This window comes from Megalobrama amblycephala, linkage group LG13, assembly GCF_018812025.1.
Source record: "Megalobrama amblycephala isolate DHTTF-2021 linkage group LG13, ASM1881202v1, whole genome shotgun sequence".
In the NCBI taxonomy this organism is placed as follows: Eukaryota; Metazoa; Chordata; class Actinopteri; order Cypriniformes; family Xenocyprididae; genus Megalobrama; species Megalobrama amblycephala.
Window position 1 is genome coordinate 25,306,359 of NC_063056.1, and position 24,661 is coordinate 25,331,019.

A 24,661-nucleotide genomic window follows, 5' to 3' on the forward strand; every position below is an offset into this window, starting at 1 on the left:
TATAGCACAAAAACACTAAGTATGAAATAATAAGTGTGCTTTTATAAACATTATTACATTTAAACACAGGCATTGATTACTCATTCATTATGGAATAGCTATGCCCTGCAGATTTACACGTTTACCCCTGTGACTAATTACATTTTGTGAAAAGCTCTGCTGATTGCACATTAATGTTTCGACAAAACAGAGCTGCTGGAAACAATTTTGTGTTATGGGTGGACCACAAAATAAAATGGTACAAAGATGAGGTTCTGAAGTGGACTAAAGAGTAGAGGGAAAGAGAAAGAACTAAGTAACAGATTGCAGAAATTGTTTCTAGTTGTGAAAAAGATGGACAGCAAGGTTCTGAAACAGAGATACTGAGGGAATGTGATGATTCTCGTCTCTCATGCTCTCTGCTCCCAGGACATGAAACAAACCCCCCGTATCTGTGTCATCTTTCTGTTTCGGGCTGCCACTGAAAAGGGACTTACTGAGCACCCTCACCCCTCTCTCTCTTTCCCCCCCACTGTTCCTTCCTCTTTCCCTCTTTTACTTTTTCTCGATCTCTCGATTTCTCTTGACTCTACTCTGACAGTCTGCACAGCCTCAGGGTCAAAGAACAGAAGGACTGGCTGGTGTGTTTGTTATGAAGAAGGAAAAAGGGAGAGCAGGGGAAAGAGAGGGGAAAGACGGTCAAGATGGAGAACTCGAGATGGGACGCATCAGACAAGAGATAAAAATGACAGTTCCAATGTAAACACATGGAAATGAAATATTTGCAGGTGCCTCGCAAAATTCTATGAGAGCTTTAGTTAACGGATGTATACGTATTTATTAAAATTTCATAAAGACTCAGATGAGACATCTTTGTCTTTTGGCTGGAGCATGCAAAATGAGGGACATTTGATCACATTACTGAAAACTATTAATTTCTCTACAAAAGTTTTGGATCCTTTTTGTAAGGGATTTCTATAAAGGCAGTGTAATAAATTTAGGTTTCATTTCATGTTATGCCAGTTATTTAAATTTGCAATTTGAGAGAATGACTAGGGAATGTAACACATATTTGTTTAAACACCTGTGTGTTTTATTGCACTGTCTCAAACATCTATATCATATTTTCATATCTGCTTCACATCAAAGTAGTTCAGAATTTATTCTTAAACTGTGTAAATCATAGTTGAGTACAATTAATCTAATATTGACTGTGCATTCATTTGTTGTGGTAATCAAATGTACAGTTAATGGTTTAATTGTAAACATTGAATGTCAAAAAGCAGTATAGAAACAAATATAGAACATATAGCCTATAAAGCAAAAGCTAACAACTCTAAAACATAACAGATGTGTGTGTGTCATTTAACATCCATTAAGCTCACAAATGTATATGAAATTACAGTTTCTTATATCAAAATCGTTTTTGTCCTGTGAATGCTTTATATTTTCATATTCACAGACTTACAGTTTCTTCTGTCACCTCAGGAGGGTGGTCATGCTATGTAACTAACTTCTAAGTTGGTTACGTGAAGTGGGTGAGATGTGTTAGCCTACACCTCTCTCCTCATACCAGCAATCATCTTTCCTAACACTAGCAAAGTTTAGATACGAAACCCAATAATTGAGATAATAAGGTGAGGAGACCGTGAAAGTTTCGGCGGTGCTCAGCTCAGCTCAGCACTTGTGAATGAGAAAGCTGAGGAAAGTTGGTTAAAAGAGAGAGAGAGAGTGAGATGGAACAGAACTTGCTCAACTTTAGGAACGATGATAGGAGCGAGCGTACGATATGGTATCAGTTTCTTATAGAACATCGGACTTAAGATACAAGGAAAAGAAGGGGGAAAAAGACGGAGAAAAAGTATCAATCGATAGGGTTAAATTATTCATCGTCATTAATTATCGATCGCTCTCCGTTGCCGACTCGTCCGCCTCGCGCCAGAGTTGAAAGGAGGGAAAGCGCGCTTTATTAAAACCGGCTCGAGCCTCATTGTTTCATGTCCCGCGGCAAAGAAAAAGCTCGAGCTTGGTTCTGCCCGCGCCAGTGAAAAATATACACACACATCGCCCCCCTTAAAGCTCTTTTTCTCTCCTCGCTCGCTTTCCCTCCCGACGCGCGGGAGAGCTTTGGGGAGCCTCGTACGGTGTTCACGGGGCGGCTGTGTCTCGCGTGGATCGATGTGGGATCAATGGCTCTCGCTGACTAATAGCCAGAGAGCGCCTTTGATCTCGCGGCTGAGAGATCAAAACCTGCGCGAGAGGGAAGAGAGAGGGGAAGAGAAAGAGGAAAATGCGCGGGAGAGCGAGCGGACCTTAAACTTCACACAAATACGCGCGCCGCTCGTACTTCGTTACATCTGCAGTCAACCTGTGAGGTGACATCATAACGTATTGTCCACGATTGTTTACTTCCCCTCAATGAGCAGGTAATATAACGCCCTGTCACACATAAACAAGACAAACAAGCTAATTTAGCCATGTCAGCATGTTTTTACTGCAAGTGAGCCTATATGAAGACTGTGGTAACTCAAGAAACGTGTCTTTTAAGGAGCCTATCTCTTAGTCTTCACTAATTTTCCTCAGTAGACGTATAAGTTACACAAGTGAGTTTCACTTCCGTCATAATTGAAATCTCAGTGTTTGTATATCCCTTTGTACATTTAAAAAAAATCAATTTTACGCGGAAACCCAAGACACGTTAATTCTGATTCAAATTATTGTTTAAATGGTGCACCAGGGAACTTTTTGGCTCTGCTTGATTTTAATTTAAAATGTGTGGAAAGATAATTAATAGAAGTATTTGGTGAAAGAGAGAGTGGTGAAAAAGTGAAGTGCAGAATGCTCAAGGTCTTGAGATCACAGAAATTCCAGTGTGCATTTAAAGAGATTATTCTCCATTAAATCACTCTAAAAAAAAAAAGAAGCAACCAGTTGGCTAATGAATCCTGCTGTTTTATGTGTCCTTCATATGTCTTTATCATAAATTTAGCCTAGTTTGTACAAGACAGAAGCTAAACAGCTATTGCACATTTCTTATTTGCTATCCCCCTCTCTTTATCCCTCCTCCCTCTGGTCAGTGAGTTACTCTCTCTATCGCTCTCACTTCCCGAATTAACCACTCAAGAAGTCACCACCGACTCAATCAATAGCTCATACATAAACCCTGCTATAATCGCTCCACATGCCTGTCTGTCTGCCCCCTCATCCCTCGTTACCCCTTCATTCTCTCTCTCTCTCTCTCTCTCTCTCTCTCTCACACACACATTTCTTCTGTCCCCTTACCTTCTATTTATGTTGGCTTGACAAACTGTTCTACTAATTAAACTCACTGTTCACTTTCTTATCGCAGCCTTATAATAACTGCTTCATGTTCATCCATTGGCACTGTGCAAAAACTAATTAATCTAGGCTAATCATTGTGTTGCTATGCGTCAGAAAATGTATGTGAAACCTCACTTAGCTAGAATAAGTCTGAAATGGCATTTTTGCTTTGTCTTGTTTCCTCTGAACATGGTGACATCACGTCTTCCTTGCACAACTTTGACTATTTCTATCAACACTTATATATTAGTACATGGGTGACTATTCACTTTTAGAAAAAGAATATCTTACTACTGCAGCATATAATTGTTGGGTTTTTTCAACATTTAATTTACATAATCTGGTTTGTGTGGTAACATAAATTAAGGTAACACTTTATTTTACAGTGCCATAAGACATGTTCCTGGATCAACATATTTTGTTGATCCTGGAACAACATTTCAGTCTGAAAATGTAGTCTTAACCCTATTCCTACCCCTAAACCTAACCCTACCCATAACTTCTCCCTACCCCCTACTCCCTAAAATCAGAGGGGAAAGATAGGTGAATAACATAGATGTAGAAGCACTTAACCCTGGTTGCAAGCTAACGGTAAACTTGTCCACCAAATCTGATTGGTTGATTGGAATGGTGTTCCAGGATCAACAAAGATGTTGATCCAGGAACATGTCTTACTTGGCAAAATCACGGTGACCATGTTACATGCACTTACTCCAGTAATAACAGTAAATTATGCATAATTACAAGTAACTAACCCTAAACTAAACCCTACTGTAACTCTATAGTAAAGTAATAGTACTCAGTACTTGAGTAATTACAATGTAACTACGGCACTGTAAAATAAAGCGTAGGCCTAACTGTTTTATTCAAGTTAAAAATATTTGATATAACCGAATCAACCTACATTAGATCACACAGGCACGCAGAAATATCAGATCTTTTAAGGTAACAATTGCACTTTAACACTTTTTGCAGTGTAGTTAGTAAATCAATATTTAATGTTCTGTCTCCTGTTTAGGTGCATGTGTAATAAAAAGTTTTTTCGATATCTACGATTCATTTGTTTTGGCCAAAGCAAGTAAATATCCAAGCTGGACACACACTCTCACTCTCTTTTTAGCCCCTGTTGATCTCCTTCTCATATTCAAAAATATGAAAACACAGAAACCAACACACACACATACAAACAGTATCACACACAAGACACATAGAGAATTTAAAGATTACACACGAACGGGCCCCTACTCATATTCCCTGCGCTCCAGCCTCTCTTTCCCTCTGTCTCTGTTTCAAACTCTTTGATTCGATGGAGCGGTTTGATCTGTGCGAGAGCGAGTTTTGTAAACACATTTTTGCGATCATATAGCCATGGGCAAGGCGCGTATAAATGAGGGAGAGAGAGGGAGTATGGCGAAGCAAAGAGAGAGAGAGAGAGCGACGTTTAATGAGAGGCTCAAGTGGAAAGGCACAAGGACGGATTCAAACTTGAATACGAGAAATGTGGAGAAATCAGCCTTACCCACCGGATAGGTTGATGAAATATAATGTAATAGTGGATGGCTGGCTCTGCTTTTAAACAAACAACTCGGGTGAAAAGTGCTATATAGTATCTAAATCGACATTTCCCCACGGAGAAAAAGAGAGAGGGGACAATTTTGCAAAAGGGACATAGCAATCACAAGCAAGGACAGACACAAACACATTACGGTGGGAGCAAATAAAGAGAAAACCTTGGCGAAAAACGGATTCGGAGCGAGCTAAACTAATAAATGTGCGCGGTCCTATTCTTTTCTCTGTTTCTTTTCTCCACATCGGCGTCGTGAGCTGCTAATTCGTTTAACTTCGATTGCTGGCACAATAATAGCGCTAACCCGTCGCCTCCGTCTGCTGTATTGCAGAGACTTCAGATCACATCTCATTGGGAGGGGAAGAAGCTTTGACCCTATGTCACTGATTATGACTATACAAAATTAAATAATCCACTATTTAATATAGCCAAATAAGTAGCTTAAAATTGTACAATAACTTAAATCAATGCGTATTATTGTGAATAACAAAATGAATTAATCTATGACTATGGCTATATTTTAATAGGCCTACAATAATTTTAGCATAAGCTAGTAGGCTAATCATTTTTAAGAGTTTTGAAACGGAAACGGAACTAAAAATTATGAAACGCTTTACATATAAGTTCTTTAAATGAAATGCATTGTTAAATGGCATAATTTGCACTGTTCCTTTTGTCTGTGTGTATTAATTGGTAGGCTACAGATGACGCAACTTATCAACTCATGCACCGTATCGTTATTTGCATAAGCATCCCATGCCTCAGTCCCTTGCGCAGAAAAGGAAAGCTCTTCTTTTCTGTCCTTGTTTAGTGTGTGCTTTTCCAGCTTTTTAAAAAACGAATAGCTCGAAGCCGTAAGTGTGTCTCTGTTCGGCAGTGGTGGTGTGCGTGTATGTGTGAGTGCCCGCGCGCGCTTTCTTTTCTTCCTATTCTATCCACCTCTGTCCAGGGAATTGTTCTCAACATTCACAAACACATCGCAAATACCCGCCGGCTTCACAGTATCGATTTCTAATTAGACAGCAGGATAATCGTTGGAGAGAGAGAGAGATGAAAAAGGGAAGAGGGTGGCGAGAATAAATAAATAAATAAAGGTCTCGTGATTAACTGAATTAATAAGAGAAGTACAAAAACAAGAGAGAAATGCAAAATAATAGCCTTTCTTTGCATTCTTACTGTAACAAAACGCCTAATGTGCCTCTATGAAATTAAATGAAAGGATTTTAACAAGAACATCGTCCTGTTTAACATATTTTCTGTTGTAATGCTAGGTAATTAGTTTGGGGGGAAAAAAACGAAAAACAAAAAAGAAACGTCAATATTCTGGCCGCATTTCCTGCGACTTTTCTCGCTGTCGTTTCTCTATAGTTTTGACGTCAGTCAGGCCCACGTCACTACGAACTTCTTACTCTGTGGTGTCCCTCCATCCTCCTCCTCCTCCACCACCTTTCCCTCATCCGTCTCTGCCCTTCTTGACAGTGTGCGTCACAGAGGTTAGTCCGGGGCTCAGGTAGCTCATTTACTTTAATCAAGCTTTCAACATCAGGCCTATACGCCTGTCTTTGGCGCGCGCGCACATTCATGTAGCTCTTTCCCTCATCCTCTTTCCTCCTTTACTTTTTCGTAGAGCGTCTCTCTCTATCTCTCCTTTACTTTTTCGTAGAGCGTCTCTCTCTATCTCGCTCTTTCCCCCATCGCTCTCTCCTCAAGCATATGCTAATAACTCGGGTGAATACACACCTACTTAACCCTTCTCTCCTTTGTGCTCTCCTCCCTCTTTGGCGCTCTCTGTCATTAAGATGGTGATAAAGTGTAGGATTACTCAGAGGGCTAAAACAGTGACTTGCCCTGCCCCGAACTCAGCGCACACTATCAATCTCCCGGAGTACTACTTCTGTCTCTGCACTTTTGCTGTTTTATCTATCACCCTTATCCTACTTTCATTCACACAACTCTTTATTCTAATGTGTAGGTTAGCAGTGTTGGAAGTAATTTATCTTTTGTCTTGTGGCTTCAGATTTTTTTGTTGTTGCATGTGTCAAATTTATGATTATGAAGTCGCTTTTAATAAGGGATGAACTTTTTTGTCTTGCAGAAAAAAAAAACTTGAAGGCAGATACACGCAGTAAACACATTGATTTATTCTCTCTCTCGCTTGTATCAGAGATCCGTCAGGATTTCTTTTTTCCGTTTGTTTGAAGTTCTCTGCATGTCTCATTACCGACAAGCAAGAATCTCTCAATAAAGGAAGCACGTCTTATAGGCAGGTTTTACTCCTTCCAGGTGTTGTTTCTGCATATCACGCCAGCAAAACCATTATTATTATTATTATCAAATTATCATTATTATTATTATTACTAGTATTAATAATAATAATACGTTTTTTGTAGGTTTATTAGAGTTGTGTCAGACTGATACTTATGAACATTTCCATCCGAGAATCTTCCTAAATTAATCAGCACATAAATCATGATGTAACTGCAACGCAATTCTCATATTATCTCTGATGAAAAGGTCCATCAGACGCGCGTGGCTGTGCGCGTGTCATTTGTGACGCGATCTGAACTATAGCCCGGGTTCAGGTTTTCCCAGACTAGCATGTAGAAGTAAATTGTTACAGGAGCTGTCAGGTTCAAATGGGCTGAACAAAACCTTCACCAATACTGTATCTCAGGGACAGAGACTCCCTAACACAACAGTACGAAATTACTAAAGATAAAAATCTCATGTAATCTGTCGAGGTTTTGGTGAACATAAAATAAATAAGTAGGCTATGCCTATTGGTTAAGTTTCAGGAATGTTCATGTTCAACTGCATATAGAATAATAAATTTGGCTTAAAATAAACACCTGCAATGTGATTAGATGAGATGTAGATGATTATAAGGGGCTCGACAATTCGCAAAATTATAATGTGACATCTGTGACTGACTGGAGCATATCTGAACTTGTAATTGAAAGAAGAAGAGGATGACACGCGTAATACACATTAACTTAGTTTATTTATGAGGAAGGTCACATATTTCTGGTAAAAGTAATAGGCCTATCTTAATTAAGAATTACTATAAATAAAAAGACTGCATTGTTTAGCAAATTATAAATGTTTAACTTATTGTCTGTCACATGATATGAAGACGGGTATCTTTTTCAAAAGGATTTTACAACAGTTTTATTCTCGGATATCATTCTGTGTACAATGACTTTGCAAAAATCAAAATGCATTAATATCGTTAATGTTTTGACAGTTCTGTCCTCTCTCTCTCTCTCTGTCTGATAAACTGGTGACGAAACGAAAAAGCTCTGTGTATAGATTTACGAGATATCCGCGACTGTCGTTAATTTACGGATGTTTTTACGTGCTATACATATATAGATGCATTTGTGAATTTCTTTACTGCTTTGGGAAACCGAACCCTGATAGAAACATAAGGAAAATATATGAGAACCTTAGATATTTCTATGGAACATTTCCCAACATTTTAAGTGCAAACTGAGGATCACTATAAACTGTTTTCCATGTTTAGTGTGAACTCAGCATGGTTTCCTGAAAATCTTGCAAATCAAGATTTTCAAGAGTCCTAAAGAAATAATTCATAGAAAAATTAAAATTATGTAGGCCTAATTTTTTACTTACCCATGTGTCTTTTGAAACTGTGATGTTGTGCATTCTGTGAAGTCATACAGATATTGAACACCAGTGTGATGGTTAACTGATTGTTTTACAAACTGGCATATCACTAGAATTTTAGTGCATTTTCAGGTCATAGTCTGTTGAACTAAACCAAAACTTCCACCAATATGTTCAAAAGGTTAGTCTCACACTAAAATGTGAATGAAATATCAGATATAGTGTAATGACTTTGCAATGATCAATATGTACTAAAATATGCATTAAGTGTCCCTTTTGTCTCTGATAAATGGTAATGAGAGATATTGCAAGTAAAAAGTTGTAAGTAAAGAGCTGTTCACATATTGAGCATTTTGCATTGACAAATCAACCAGAGATCATTCATTTTCATTGAGACTAAGCAATTTCTGGTGATGTGAGCAACAACCACCACTGGCAATGTGAACTGTGTGTCTGGAAAATTAGCTCCAATAGTCAATTGGCTCTAACAATCTGTACAACCTAGGCCTTTGATGCTTTTGGGTAGCACAGCCGAGGGCAGAACATTATCACAGCCTAAAATAAGGGAGGACAACTTCTGCAATGTTACCTTTTGTCAGGTCTTACCAAGTATCAAAATCTTTGATTATCTTTGCACTTGGAGTTAGCTGATTCAGACTCCTTAAACTAACTGGTGTAGAGGTATTTTGAAGGCTTGAGTATGACAAATCTGTGGATCCCAAAAGGAGCTGGTAAATGTGAGTTCCCAAATTTGTTGATGACAAAGCAAAGGAGGCAAAGGAAACAAATCACCAACTTCAACTAACCTTTAACAAGACTCCAGGATGGAGCAGGTGCTCCCAACATGACTTTAGACACCATAGCATCTTCTTTTCCATCTAAATATTCTTCACTGCATCGGTCATTTAGACCCCTTAGAACACTGAAAAGTTCACTAATTTCTAATCCTCAAATGTTTTATTTGTGTCCCTATGGACATAGTTCATCACCACAGCTGCACTGAGGAGAGAAGACTGCAATGCGATTGAACATTTTAGCAGGACTGTAGACTATGGGAGAGTTATGTGGCATTTCTTATCCTCACTGCAAACTCTAAAAATGCTAAAGATGACAGTTGTTTCACCCTATTTGGGTCAAATATGGGCAAACCCAACCGTTGGTTTAAATTAACCTAAATTCTATGGGTTTGTCCATATTTTGTGCAAAAGTGTAAAAAGTGTATATAAAATAGTGCACTCATTTCTTTTTCATTTTTTAATTTCCCTAATGTCACTCCAAACATGTGACTCTTTGTTCCATGGAACACAAAAAGTGAATTTTGAATTCTTTAAAGGTTTTGTAGCCAGTTGTGTGAAGATCGAAAAAGCCCTTGAGACCAGAATATAAGTAAAAGTTACAACAATTTATCAGTTGATTATTTTTGAGTTTTCATTACTTTTAATATCTAAATAGAAGCCAAGTGAAATCAACATTACAATGTTTCCAATTTTATCTCCCTTCAGTAGTGCTGCAGCTGCTCATGTCTTTCTTAATTTAAAATGGACACACTCCATCCCTGACAATCACTGTTTTAATGATACTTGGAGTTTACAGCAATGTTCTTTACAAGTAAAGAAAACTCAAAAATAATCAACTGATAAATTGTTATAACTTTTACTTCTACTCTGGTCTTAAAGGGGTAGTTCACCCAAAAAAGAAAAGAAAATTCAGTCATCATTTACTCACCCTCAAGTTATTCCAAACCTGTATTTTTTTCTTCTTCTGCTGAACACAAAAGAAGATATTTTGAAGAATGTCGGTAACCAAAGAGTTGATGGGCCCCATTGACTTCGATGGTAAAAAAGTAAAAAAAAATGTTTCAACTCTTTTTGTTCAAAATATCTGTTCAACAGAAGAAAGTCATATGGGTGCATTTCCCAAAAGCATTGTTATCAACTATGGTCGCAAGTTCCGACATTACCAACATAGTTCAACGATTTGGTTTTGTTTACCAAAACCATAGTTCCAATGAACATTTGCAAACAGCATTGCAAACTTGTGTGGTTGGAACTACAGCTCTCGACCTGTGGTTATAACTATAGTTTCTTGTTATGAACATGCTCTTGGACACAGTAAGCAAGATAACATTCAGTACATTCTATATCTTTCCTCCCATTTAAATCTATACATTTCAATCTATATATTTCAGTATGTCAACAATCAGCACCATTTTTGAAGAGTGTGCATGTGCATAATTATGTAAGGGAACCCCTGAGCATGACTAGACAACCCACGATGAATCAAACATCAAATAAAACAAAATGACGATAACAAAAAAAGTGAAGTAGTCCTCATATGCCATGTTCGTTAGAGTAGCAGTAATCTGACATTAACTGCGATCTTGAATTGATTCATTAGCAGAAGATATTACTCCACCACCTATGTATGAAGTCATTAAGTAAAGTCCTATATTGTTGAACCAATGTGGTGCAAACGACTGAGGTGTTACTATTGTTTGAGGAAACATTTGTGACTAGCTAGTTAATTTCTCCAGTGATGCATCGTAATATGCTAGTTAAGCAGCGAGTTACATTGTTGTATGGCAAACACACCCCAGGTTTGGAATGACATGAGGGTGAGTAAATGCTGACAGGATTTTCATTTTTGGGTGAACTATCCCTTTAAGTTAAAATTTCCTCATAAAATAAGCTACTTTTTTTTCATTTTTTTTTTTTTAATAAAACAGTTTTTTAGACTATAGGGCCACCCACAACCTCTTTCACACATAACTCTTACTAGCCTTTGTCTTCAGTCAAACTCTGGACCTTATTTTTACTCTTGTATCCCCCCCTCTTCCCCCTCAACCAAACAGCCCACCTCTGCGCGTGTCAAATCGAATCTCCACCACAGCGCCTACTACACCCGCTGTGTCCATGTATAATACGTCATACACACAGGGAGTGTGAGATGACGGATTACTGAATTAGACGAATAATGACACCTGACACTTCTGTTACCGCTCCCTGAGCTGCCACAGCCAGCGCAGCAGCGCCGGTAAATAAAGACCAGAGATGAGGAAACACAGAGAGAGATGAACAAGGAGGGGGAGCAGCAGGGAGATGAATGGAGAGAGCAAATGGAGGTGTGTAGGCCTATATACAAAGAGAGATGGAAGGGAAACCGAAGACAAAGAGAAAAAGAAACTCGACAAGTCAGCTAGATGGATACGAGAGCATTTTTGTTTGCAATCTGCTTTGTTTCACAATAGTTCCCAATGGCGTACCTCTGTTTTCAAAACCAATAACTGCACGAAAGGAGAGGCTGTGTATTGGCTAGACTTTAGGTGCTGGTAGCATCAGCACGACTTGAGTTGCATGTGATGTTAGTTTGTGGCCTGACCTATAGTGAGTGCACCGGGACCTTGGCCTGAAGTTGTTTAGATATGAATGAAATTATCTGCAAGGAATATAATAAAGGGATAGTTCTCCCAAAAATAAAAATAATATTTGTTCTGTGGAACATAAAAGAAGATATTTAGAAAAATGTGTCAACTGCTTTTATCCATATAATGAAAGTCAAAGGGGTCCAAAACAACACCTTTCATTGTATGGAGAGAAAAAAACACTAACACATTTATCAAAATATCTTCTTTAGTGTTCCGCAGAAGAAGGTTTGAAACAACATTATAAATGATTACAGAATTGTCATACTGGGTGAATTGTCCCTTTAATGCAATATCAGAATAATATGGAAAAATACATGTAAGATATAAAGCTACACTTAAAAATCCTTGGATTTGGTGTGAGCATCATACTGCCTATACAAAAATAATTACACCATCATACAAACAAGTTTAACAATCCAAATATCTGTCACTGTCATAAACTTAAGTGTAGGAAAATCACATCAGAAGTTTTCCATGGCTTCTACAGGTTTGGGGTAACATGACACCCACATAACAATGTGTGTATGTGCGAGAGAGACAGAAACAGAGAAAGAGAGAGTGGGAGCCAGAAAGAAATATTGACAAAGCCTAGATATACACATAAGTCATTGAATGTGGCCTGCCCGGCTCTTGTATTTTATAGCTACGCTCTGTGCTGGCGGAACAAGATGACAGCTGAGTTCCTTCAACGGAAAATATGGTGCCTCTCTTGTTTTCTCCGTCTCCCTCCATCGTTCCTGTTTTCTGTCTATCCCTCTTTATATTACTCTGTCACCTCACAATTCTGTTCTCTCCCCCCTCCTCCCTGTTTTTTGCTTTCTTTTTATAGTTGTCCTCTGTTCTCTTGCCATGCATGTTTCTTTTTGCTTCTTATCTTTGTCAGCCTCAATCTTCTTTCTCTTTCCCTCAATGTGTCTATTTTTTGCTTTCTGCCATTTCCTCTATTTGTTATATGAAATGTACGATTCCATTCAAAAGTTTGAGGTTGGTAAGATTTGTTTTATGTTTTTGAAAGAAGTTTCTTATATGCTTACCAAGACTGCATTTATTTGATCAAAATACAGTAAAAACAGTAATATTGTGAAATATTCTTCAGTCTTCAGTGTCACATTATGCTTCATAAATCATTCTAATATGCTGATTTGGTGATTATAGGCTCAAGAAACATTTCTTATTATTATCAATGTTGAAAACAGTTATGCTGCTTAATATTTTTTGTGGAAACCCCTGATACATTTTTTCAGGATTCTTTGATGAATAGAATGTTCAAAAGAACTGCATTTATTTCAAATTGATTTTTTGTAACAGTGTAAAAGTCTTTACTGTCACTTTTGATCAATTTAATTTCTTAAAAAAATTACTGAATCTTGAAATGCCTTCTATAAGTGAAATTTTCACTTTTTCTGCAGAAAGCATGCAATTTTATTTTTGCTGTTTTTCTTTGTCACTATTTTTAATGCTAATTCTTCTCTCTTTTTACATCAATGTGTCTATGTTTTTCTCTTGGACATTTCCTTTATCTGTTCTGCTGGATCATCCGTGTTACTTTTCTCATTAACATCTCTTTTTTTCATTGGACATTCTGTTTCATCTGCCATCTTGTAATTTACAAGATGGGAGGTGGAACTTGTAGATTTACATCTCTTCTTATTTTCTGCACTCTTACCTGTCTAACATTTCATATAAATACATAAGCAACACAATATTTAAATATACCAACTTCAAATGCATATTAAATGCATCTGAATCAACTCATACCTTTACGCCTTATTTTATTCACCCTCATTTCTTTTGCTTGTTCCTCACCACTTCCCTCTTCACTCTCTACATTCCAGCCACCCCTCCCGCCTTCTTCCGCAGCCCGAGCACAGAGCCCCAAGTGTCGGAATCAATTAAGAGTGAGCGCCGTCGCGCCCGTTCCTTCACGGAGGTAAATATTAAACTGCAAGGAACGGCAGACAGGGAGAGAGAGAGAGAGAGAGAAAGAGAGATAGAGGAGGGGAGAGCGAGCCCTCCGTCCCTAATCCGCCGCATCGATCAGCCGGGGATGAGGGTAATATATTATTTTGACAAGATACGATCCTCCGACGCGCACCGCTATCCCCGGCGATCGATTTCTTTTTCTCTCTCCCTTTTTTCTTTTTCTTTTTTCCCTTCAGCAGTAGGGACACTGCATGCGCACCTCTGTTTTGTTGTTAGTCGCTGTGTGTGCAAGTGTGACTGAGCGAAACAGTGTGAAGCCAACAATAGTTGAGGAAACGCCTGGAGAAAACTTCTCATCTGAGCGGCACAATCTCAGCGTCTCGACAAAACGATAGCAGACGTGAAGTCTTAATAATGTCTTTACAGTGTCGTCTAAGGAACATAAATTTCAAAGTGACCACCCATTGTCAAAACAGTTCATAAAAAGGCAAAGGAAAGCCATTCACTTGTGCTACAAACAGAAGAGTATTAAATGACAAAACTTCAAAAATGGGAGTTTTTCCAACAGAGATTTCTATATTTTGGAGCCGAGTCGCCTGGGTGATGCTGACCAATTGTAAAGTTAAGTGACTGGCCCCTCCGGTCCTCTGTGCTCTTTTGCCTTCCATCCATATCGCTTTGTAAACTGTGTCTAAATGCTAAATTCCCAGATCAATTTTTTTTTCATTCAACCTCCCCCCCCATCCCTTTGTGCCCGCTGCCCCCTGCCTCCGCCTCCGAAGTGGATTGAAGTTCACTGTCTCTTCACACACGCAGTCTGCAGCGTTCTCGCGTGTATGCATTTGTGTGTGAACAAGCACACTGAGATTTATAAACGCAGAAAAATCTAGCAAATCAGCTTGTTTCATAATTTCAACCACCGCTCAGCAGGCCGCTCTGCCTCCCAGAGCGCTCAGGCACCAGTCTCAGTCTTTCGTTCACTCTCTCCCTTTTTTATTGTGCCATTTTCTGCCACTTCGGCTGCTGTGAGGGAGGCAGTAATGCAGTCACTGTCCCTCTGCAGCCCCCTGCTGTGTGTGCAAGTGACTTGGCCTGTAAGGAGAGGGGGGAGACGCGGGGTCAAGGTGAGCTCTAATACACTATTGATCCGCCCCAATTGAAAACCTGATGGAAATTTTACCCCCCTCCCCTTTTCTCCTTCCCATCTGTGTATCTCTGTCTTTCCCTTGTCTTTCTTTTTTTTCTGTCTCCCTAGTGAACAACTTCTTCTGTGCTTCCTCCCTTTTTGCAAATTAGATCCTACCCAGAGGCTGTCTTTGTGGCATCTTTTTCTCTCATGTTGTCCCCCTTCTTCTTCTTTGTCCCCTTTTACATCTTTACACTTTGGAGACATCTAACCCAGTTCCTTGTTTTTTTCTCATTCGAAAAGGGACCCTCACAAAGAGACCTTCTTGTCTCTTTTCTCGCTTTTTCAGTTTTTCTTTTTGAAGAATTGCATATGTAGTCTTTGAATGCATTTAAACTTGAGTGAGTGTGTGTGTGATTGAGTAAATAAGAGCACACACACGGCGACACCGTGAGCAGTGTGGCAGTATGGTCACCAGTGCAGTGTATTAAATGCCACTGTGGGTTTGGCCTCAGGGCTGCACAGCGATCCCTCAGCAGGAAGAGCCAGTCGATAGCACTCCATCCTGGTCAACAATGAACAACGCTCCACAAAATCTATGTCAACACTTATGTATTTTCACTTCGGGTAAAGTGGAAAATGAGACTGACTTCATCCGTCACCTTTTAAAGAACTCTTTCTTTCTTTGTCTCTTTATATTTAATATTACTAACGTGGACCACAGATGCTATAAGAGATTACAGCTAACTTTGGCACAACATTTGCGTTGTATGGTCCCTGAAATAAACCTATGGTTCAACCAATAATACATATGTCAGGGTTGGGCAACATTAAGGAAGATGAATGAATGAATGAATGAATGAATGAATCTATCTATCTATCTATCTATCTATCTGTAAGGCTTAAACCTTCAAACTTGAAAGCTTTTTTCAAAACTTTCAAACAAGGCCTTGTCAACATTTAAAGTTTGCCTTATTTAAACCTAGATTTTCTAGTTAAAAATGAGTTTAACTGAGCTTCTTTGCATATCAGTTCATTTGAATTCTGCTTCCTTACATGGGAATGGCAATTCTACATCATGTTTGCTGCCTCAATTCGAATTCAGCAACTGAACTGGAATTGAAAATGCATTCTTAATTCAATTCTGAATAGCGTACAATCCTGATATATGTAAATAAGAGGCTTAAAATCACTGAAAGCCTTAAAGGGTTAGTTCACCCAAAAATGAAAATTATCCCATGATTTACCCTCAAGCCATCCCAAAAATATCCATATTTAAAACTTTATTAACTATAATAGCTAGCTTTCGGCAGACGGCCGTATGCATCGATTTGCTGCAGAACACCCTCTGACGCGACGCATGAAGCAATGACGAACGCGGAAGCACAGAGGATAGAGCAAAACAAAACACCGGTCACGAATTAGAACTCTAAAACAAGAAATATTAAAGAGAAATGGCAGAGGATTTTTATATAAGAGAAGAGGAGCTTGAGCTTATTGCCCAGCCCTATTTGTTTAAATCGTGAGAGGTGTATAAGCTTACGATACTCCTACATCCTGCGTCATATATCGCATCACGGGTTACTCATTTGGCGCAAGTCAACTTGCGAAGTATGCGTGCGGTTGTCCGCCGGAAGCTAGTTATTTGAATTTATACAGTTTTAAATATGGATATTTTTCTCACAAAAACGCATCACTTCAAAAGGCCTTTATTAACCCTGTGGAGTCGTTTAGATCACTTTGATTATGGATGGATGCTTTTCTTTGCTTCAAAATGTGTCCCCCCATTCACAACTATTATAAAGCTTGGAGGAGCAAGGATATTTTTAAATATATCTCCGATTGTGTTTGTCTGAAAGAATATACACCTAGGGTGGCTTAAGGGTGAGTAAATCATGGGATAATTTTCATTTTTACATTAATAATTGTATTAATAATTCTGTTCCCCCAACAATGATTGGTCAATTTAAAGACTAAATTAGACCCAATCATGTTTAAAATAATAATTTTTTTGAAAAATCACAGGACTCTGAATCTGAAATTCATTCTCCATCAGCATCTCTCTGCTTTGACCTTTCCCTGCTTGCATAGTTGTTAATTACTTTGTAGAACAGACTGTGTGATAAAACTGTCTCTGTGAGTGCATGCAAGAGCTTCCAGGTGTGATTTATGTTCTGTTGTGTATCTGTCAGGTGGTAGCGCTATCTGTACCACAATCTCCCCATGGACGCAGAAACATTACACATGTGGTGAGGCCCTGTGTCGACCTGCAGCCCGTGATACACATCTGGAACATCAATGACAATGATGCACACTAAGGATGAGGAATGAGACAATGCTGGACAGAAACACTGAAGCAAAGGTTGTTCTGTGTCTGATTCCTTACTCCTTACACACGTGCTAAAGAGCCAAATAAACCCAAAATAATCACCTTCTCTTTTTATCTCGCTCTCTCTTTCTCGGTCTCTCTCTCAGAGAGTCTTAGCTTAATTGCTTTTAAACCGGATTAATGACTGACCGGGGACATGTTGCCTTAATCTCCGCTCTTGTAAAGCTGCTGTGTCTCAGCTGTGCCTTCTCCCTTTCCTGTCCTCATCCATCCTCTCAACCCACTTACTCTTCGTCTCCCTCTCCCGCACTTTCCCTCAGTCACCATCAGTCTCCTTGTCCGTATTGCTCCGTCTTTCCCAAGCACAGTTTCTGCTTCTTCTGCACATTATAACTCAATCCTGTTATGCCATTTGTCTCTCTGTCTCTCTTATGCTCTTCGCTGATGTATTCTTATCTTTTACTTTCATCTGTAGCTCTGTCCGAGTTATGAGCTCACTTACTCATAAGTGCACACACACTCAAACCCCTCTGCTGTGTGTGTGTGTGTGTGTGCGCTGTAGTCGTGATGCATGGCCAGTCGTGGAGTCTTGTATTAGCACATGTCGATGGGAGACTGTCATTGCCTCCTAAGTGTTTTGGCAATACGGGATCTGCTGTCATGCCAGTGCAACTAATCTCAATCGAATTACATTGAGCTGATATTGAGATGGTGAGAGAGGACAAGAGGCTGTGTACTTGACTAAGCTCCTCTCATGGCCAACAAGTGTTAGAGTGAGTGTTTGCTATAGTCCTTAATATCAAAAATCATAAAAGCTACTTTTTCACTAAATATGTTAAAGTGAGGTTAATTTCACACATATGTCATTTCAAACCTGTTTGACTTTCTTTTGCAGAGCACAACTGAAGATATATTGAAGAATGTTTCAACTGTCCATATAATGAAAGACAGTGGGGTCCAAAACAACATTGGACCACAGTGACTATCATTATATGGACCAAAATCATTTTTCACATTATCTTCTTTTGCGTTTCACTGAACAAAAAAAAGATGTGGAGGTTTAGAAGGATATGAAGTGAGTAAATGATGACAGAATTTTCATTTTATGGTGAATTATCCCTTTAAATAACCATGCAAGGCTTTTATTTGATATTGCTGATAAAATATATTTAGGAATGATAATTTGGCTCTCTTTCTCTCTCCACACTCTTCTGTCTGTTCCAAAAGTCTAATATGTCTAACCTCTGAACTCTTTTATTTAACCTACACCCTCTCGTCTATATTAGTCTCTGCAACTTTCTAGTAAGCCTACTGTCTCTTTCTCTCTCGTGGACATTTCTATCTCCTCCTCTCCCCTTGCAGTTGCCGTCAGGATTAAACAGTTATCTCGGAGGCCCTCTATCGCAACTAAATACTGCGGATGATAAGACTCGCTTGGATTTGTCAAATTGGGCACCATCGATTAACTGACCTTTCCTTACTCTCAGGCTCCCAGGCACTCTCCACACCGTCGACAAGCCAGATAGAGAGATAGATGGATATATATTGGTGTTATTATTGTGTACAAGTTTGTAGCTACCAGGGGTGCACGGGAGGTGGACGAGATAGGAGGAAAGAAGAACGCAGTGGGGAGGGAGAAAGGACAGAGCAGGAACTGGGAGGAAAGGAGAGAAATGCCTTTGCTTTACAAAGTAGTATAAAACTAAAAAAAAAAAAAAAAAAAAGTCTGAATTAACTGTAAATTAATACATTTGTCTTTACAATATGTTAATATTCTAATAGTTACAAACACAAGATGGAAGCATGATAAAGATAAAATACTGCATAACCATTTCAGGTGAAATAAACATCAGAGATGGTTTGCCACAAGCTGCACCTGTAGGAACTACGCTAACTATGGTGATGCAGTTCTGAGGTGGTATTCCTGGAGCATCCACATTGTTGGAAGCTCCAGGAATTAACTTGTGAGATACATTTGAAACTATTTTTAAAAATGATTTTCACTGCAGGTGACAATATTTCAATTCTTACAAATGGAATAACAGATGCTGCGAAGAAAGCGTGCTTACTAAAGCCGTATGTTTGGCAACCTGTTGTGAACAAATTCACGATGCGAGTGAATATAAATGTGTTTCTCAGTAGTGTTATACAGCGCATCATTTACGTAGCAAAATAGGTGCGAGATGAAAAATTATGCGAGTGTTTCGTGTTATAACAGCAGAGCCGTGTGTGTTTGTTTTCGGAGCTGAACTTACCGGCACTCCCAAGTGGCCTCGCCTCAGACGGAAACCAAGGGCCGAAGCCGGCACCGTGGCTGCTGGCTGTAGGATGGACCGAAAATCTCTGGGCTTTATCTGATCCAATTCGAAGAGCAAAGATTGTGCCGTTCCGTGCAGTATAATTGATGCGCTGAAACGGAAAAATATATTGTTGATAAAAAAAAAACGGTTTATAAAACGCGTTTTAATCATTTTTCCACTGATCTTTTATTGATAAATTAGGCTTTTCTTTGTTCTTTAACAAACATATTTAAGCAGTGTTACTTCATTTCATAACATTAATCACTTCTTCTAGCCTAGTGTATGTGACAGCAGAGATTTGGAAAGCTTAAAAGAGTCATTTTGTTCTGCAAATTTTATTCAATTTGTAGGCTATATTGTATTTACACCTTAAAACACAGATTCTCGAACATTTCGGATAAAAAGCTGTCGGGTAATGTGCAGAGTTAAACTTTGAATACGACTAAAATACAAAGCGCCATTACCCTGAAGTCAGAGGTCTAAAAGCGAAAATGACAAGTGACGTTTGACAATAGACAAAAATAGGGGGAGAAAACATTTTTTTCGGATTCGCTTTACATTATTTATTTATTTATTTTTTGATAAAACTTAATATTTTGTTTGTTTTTTAGTCAGAGAATCAGTGCGTTTATTATAACAGCAGCGCTCATATTACCTACCTATCATTATAAATAAAAATGCAGTCTTAAGAACTTTCTAACATGGAGGATCAGAAGATAGCCTAAATAAAAATGTATTCCTATAAAATGTGTTTAATTTGAAAAGTATTTTTATCATAACTAAAGAGTTAAAAAAAAAAAAAAAAAAAAGTTTCAGCCGTGACTTACCAAAAGTGTGAAGCTTCACAAATGAAAAAAAAGACGGGCAAATATTTAACGATACAATAAAATATAGGCTAAAGTATTCTATATGAATGTTTACGAAATGCAAAAATAGGCTACTTTAAAATAGTTTAATTGTATGAAGCTAATTATTTATTTTTAAAATGACTGAAGTTATTAGAATAGTTATAAGAATAGTAGCCTAATAATAGTTATATTACTATTACTATTCATTATTACTATTTATAATATTGCATATTATTATTAACACAATAATGCCAGCCACATTATTACATTTACATATTATCATTATCTTCTACAGTGGCTTCTTTCATATAATGGAGCACGAGTCTCCAAATAAAGTTGGCCAGGTATCGCGGACTAAGCAAAGGCAGTGCTGGGGGTGGAGGGAGGGGGGAGTTACTGAGTGATGTGGAGAGGAGAGATATCCCCAAATGCCATTTAATGTCGGAAATATTTCCTACAAATATTGACAGAGAGATAGACGCAGGAGGGAGACGCAGAGGAACGGCTCAGACGGGCAAGTGATTGAATTAATGGATGTTCTGGATATTGTCCAAATTCGTGGACTGACATCCTGCGGTTAATTACTTTGATTGAAATCAAATAATGTGAAAACACGTAAAGAATGCAGTGAACTCGGAAGATGCAATAGGCCGTACGTGTTCAACGACTAAGGCAGGAGTGCGGCCTTAAATGATAATTAGGGATATTTACATCAAGTGACAAACAAAATCACTCTTGTGGAAAATCCCCGTGATTCTCAATCGGGTCTTTAATAGTCTTCAAGTTCTTTCTTTCTTTCTTTCTTTCTTTCTTTCTTTCTTTCTTTTTTTCTCAATTATTTTTGTAATAATAATTATAATGATAATAATAATAGACTAATAATTATTATCATTAGCCTATTATTATTACACCTAGGCTAGTACACAAAAATATTATTACTTATTACGTGTATAATTATTTTTAAGAGTTCACAAAAAATTGCACACAATTATTTATCAAAATTAAAATATTACTCTGCCACAATAGGCAGATGCATATATTTTCAAAGCTAGCCTATTATATTAAGCAAACTTTAAATTTAACAAATTAAACAAATTTCCAAAATTATCGACGAACCGTTTCTAAATAAAAAGTATGCTATATATTATTACCCGAAAGCTTAGTTTTAATACATTTTATTTAATAAAATTAATATATAGCCTATAAAAAACTTAAATTTTCGTTTTCGTTTCTATTTAAACCCAAAGTTTTTTTTTTTTTGTTGGCTTTTTTTAAAAAAAAAAACATCATCTGATTAACATTTTTATAGTGTAATATTTTTACATACAAGTCACATTTAAAGCATTTCTATGATTTTCTTCAACACTTTCAAGATTTAGTACAGTGCTGGAAGCTTCAAATGTTTATCAACGAACTTTAGAGATGAGCCGAGTCAGGGCTGTGAAGTAAACGCAAAAGAGCAAAAACAAAACCTGAGCAACCAGTTTTCAGAACTCGCAAGTTTTTAATGAATAATTTAACAAATCCAAACAAAATATTAGATCAGTAGGAGTACATATAAAATTGTTAAATCTAAGTGTTTTTTGATTCATAAAGACTTAAAAAAAACATTGCGTGAATAATAATTGATTAGCTATGTAGGATACTCTGTTCTAACATGGATCTACATCAAAGAGCGGCCGTGGTTGACATTTTGATGCAACTTTTTATAAACGAACTAACCGAATTATGGATCAAATACAGGCTCAGCCTATTCGAACTCTTATAACGGGTGCATATTGAACAGAATGCTTTAAAGTTTCCCTACAAAAACAGTTTTATTATGACGTGCTGAATTTTTGCGCAGGTGCAAAAAAAAGAAGAAAAGTTTTTAAGTCCCAGATTTCTGGGCCTAAACCTAAATTCTCCACATAAATTACAAGGATATTCAACAATAAACGCAACATGCCTAATATTATGAATCAAATATAAACATACTCATTATGGTTCTCTCTCTCTTCAAATAATATTTCAGTTATAATTAATATTCTAGTAGCCTACATTTCCAAAACTCCAAAATTTCCCAGAACATTAGAAATCAACTAAGCAAAATAAGCAAAATGCATCTAAATAAATATGAGTAGAAAGTGAATATTGTCCTCTCGCTCGCACTTGACCAGTGGCCAACATGACAAGGATGAATGAATGGAGCAGCACACGTTATGCACTTGTGAGAGTAAATTGAGCTTGGTCATTTGGCTGATCGAAGGGATACACGCACACCCGGCGCTTAGTCCACATTAAACGTCTCTAGTTGCCGTGAGAGTGACTGTTTAATTGACTGATTGATACTGTGGCGTGTAGGTGAGGGCTCAACGAACAGCGTTAACAAATAGAGACACTTAACAGCTAATCCGACGTGGCACGGACCGCACGGCTCACGAGACTGTTTGCGAGTGTGCACGCGGATGTCAGCGCCTTTCAAAATGACAAAAAACTCAAAGGATTTGTCATACTGTAACATTTCCTAATAATATAATTTAATAAGATTGTACGAAAACACATCTTTGGGCTAAATACAAACAAATGAACAAGAAACAATTCATACTTAGGTTGAAATAGCCTATTTATAACACGCCTAATAATAATAGCCTAATAATAAAAAACACAACTTTAAAAAATAAAATACATCCATAAAATATTAGTATTTTGTAAAACGACAAAAAAAGTTCAAAATGTAAAAAAAAAAAAAAGTTTGTGAAATCATCTTATTTTTTATAACACAGTACGGATGACATACCTCAGGCTTTCGTGATCGTGTTCTCCAATCGTCTAAAGTAGAAACTATCTAACCCGTGTGCGTTTTCACTCTCCTGGTGTGTGATCCGGGGGCGCGCGGAGCCGGGATCCGTGGAAGCACCTCTACACTAATAACCACGACCGAGGGAACTGAATGAGAGGGAGGGAGGGCGCTGAGGAGGTGTGCATCTCTCGGTAAGTAGTTAATTAGTAAATCCCCATTCGCTGTGCCTCGGGTCGGTTTGTTTTCCCCGGTCGACAAGCCGAGAGGAAAGAGAATTTGAAGTAGGATTCGACCCGTTTCCGCTCCTCTGTCTCGTATATGAAGTGCGTGTGTATGTGCGTGTGTGTGTGTGTGTGTGTGTGTTGTCCTCCCACCCTCCCATCTTCTTTCTCTCTCTCTCTCTCCCTCTCTGTCTCCCTCTCTCTCATTCTTTTCGCCAGAAAATCCCCTTTACTCTCGTCCTAACATTCTCGCATACACAATTGCCCGTTTCGCTATTCTCCAGATAGTGTCCATTCTGCTTCTGGACTAAATGTCCAATGTCCAGGCTAACTTTCAGCTTAACATTCAGCCACATGCACTATAAATACTCCATGTATCACACTCCCATCACCACCATTAAAAGAGAGTGATTTAGTTCTTAAAATGTAGCCTATTAAAACAACAACAAAAAGGATATTTTATCAACTCCTTAAGTCAAGTTGAGGCGCTACATTTGGTGAGCCTATACTGCTATTCCACCTTAAAACCTTTGCCTGGTGGTGCATGAAATGAAAGAGCGTGCTAAAATTTTAGAGCAATTTCAGGACTTGATCTTGATTGGGCCTATATAATTTAACTGTCAAAATGATAAAAAACCTCAACGCTGGAAACCTTAAGTGCAAACTAAAGTTGATCTCACCGGCATGTAGGCTATCCCGATGCTGTATTTCGAACAGAAGTAAACATCACTTAAAGTCTTCACGGTCTTTTCCAAGCCATTGACTGCACCTAACAAACTTAAATGACTTAATTGATCGACTACGTAATAATCCATTAGGTAAACCTATGGGAACCATTGGGGTGTGGAAGAAGGCATTTGATGAAACTGGGAGAGGATGCATAAAGAGAATGAAATGAGAAAGATGGATTGAGTAGCGGTATACAAAGGTACTGCCAATTATACTGTCTCAAACAATATCAAACTGACTTGTACACAATACCATAATGGACCTCTTTATCGCCCCCTAGTGAACACAATGACTGCAGAGGTTCTCAAGTCCATTCTCGTGTGAATCAGAGTTACAAGCTCAGAAATAAAATAATGCTTATAAAAATGATTTTATAGTGATTACACTCAGCCTGGAAAGAGTCAGACGTGTGTGTGTGTTCTTGTATACATGGTTTATGAGGACACAAATGTGTATAATGACATGGGTATTACAATGTAAACATG

General features: G+C 38.1%; 1 protein-coding gene across 1 annotated transcript in view; it reads right to left on the reverse strand.

Annotated features, from left to right (window-relative positions):
* The window catches only part of erfl1 (Ets2 repressor factor like 1), a 42,792-nt gene that overhangs the window by 13,040 nt on the left and 5,091 nt on the right, over positions 1 to 24,661 (reverse strand). Inside the window, exon 2 of the mRNA XM_048151742.1 lies at positions 19,552 to 19,705. The gene's annotated coding sequence lies outside the window, so the exon portion shown is untranslated. The remainder of the gene's footprint in view (positions 1 to 19,551; positions 19,706 to 24,661) is intronic.